We start from the raw sequence: 1,250 nt of genomic DNA on the forward strand, positions 1-1,250 counted from the left end.
GGCACAGTCCAGCTTCTCTATCACAGCCTCCCTCCCTGGCCAGGGCTCTCTGCTCTCTGGCCAGGGCCTGCAGTTTCACAGCTGTCAACACTAGAACTTGGTGATTAAAAGAGAAACAAAACATTTGATTTTAAATATTTTTTCAAAGTTTTTAATTTTTTACTTATTTGAAAGAGAGAGTAAGAGGCAGAGAGAGAGAGAGAGAGTCTTCCATCTGCTGTTTCATTCCTTCAATGCCTGCAACAGATAGGACTGGCCCAGTCTGAAGCCAGGAGCCACCGTGTAGACCCTGGGGGCTTGCCAGGTAAATAGCTGTGGCATGTCTGCTCACACTTAGAGCAAATAAGTTTTAAGATTTCCACCTGCCCATCAGCTGACACTGTGCTTTCCCACTCTGCTGGATCTAGTCCCAGCACTTTGGGATCCCATCTGGGTGGTCCTATCCCTCCTGACTGCAAATGTGGATATGTGAACATGACTGACAGCTGGGGCCAGCAGCACTAACGCAGAGACCTCCACTTCTGGTACCCCTGTGCCTACACACAGTGTATAAACCTGGCCCTGTCGGTTACACTTGCCATCCAAGTGGCATCTCCTATAGCCTGGGGGTGCACCCAGACGCGGTTTGTGCCTGGCCGCTGCTGGCATCTGGAAACCTTTATGAGGCTCCTGTGTTTGCTATGTCTTGTTGCCCATCTGCAGGCTTTGTGGGGAGCTGCCTCCTTGTTCCCCCACCCTTCCTCCTCTTCAGTCTCCCCTCTGGGAGCTCCTGGACTCACTTTCCCATTTTCTGGGTGCTTGTGGTGAGCAAGGTCAGACAGGAGGATGCTTCAAGGGGCCAGAAGGGTGACCTATCAGCCTCCCTGATGTGACTGATGAGCAACCAGTTCCAGAGGGAGGGGTGGTTTCTCAAGGCTGCACTGTGAGGGCCTTGCAGTGCACACTGCCTGGGGGTGGACTGCGTGGCTAGGGGTGAGGGGTTGGCTACAGCAGCCACAGGAAACATCTCAGGGCAGGGGAGCCTTGCAAGGCAGGGACTGGAGGTGGAGGGTGAGTGGGTTAGTGTCCTAGCCACTCAGGCATGGAGCCCAACCCCCAAGTTCTCTGGCTCATATAGACTCAGGGCAAGAGGTCCTTGTCCAGTCCCCACTGCCTACCGCCCACTGGGGGAACTTAGCTGGGCCCTCTGGACCCACAGAACGGAGCCCAGCCAGCTCTGTGTCCTGGCCAGAGGTGCAAATCACACACTT

This window comes from Ochotona princeps, chromosome 1 (assembly GCF_030435755.1).
Source record: "Ochotona princeps isolate mOchPri1 chromosome 1, mOchPri1.hap1, whole genome shotgun sequence".
Classification (NCBI taxonomy): domain Eukaryota; kingdom Metazoa; phylum Chordata; class Mammalia; order Lagomorpha; family Ochotonidae; genus Ochotona; species Ochotona princeps.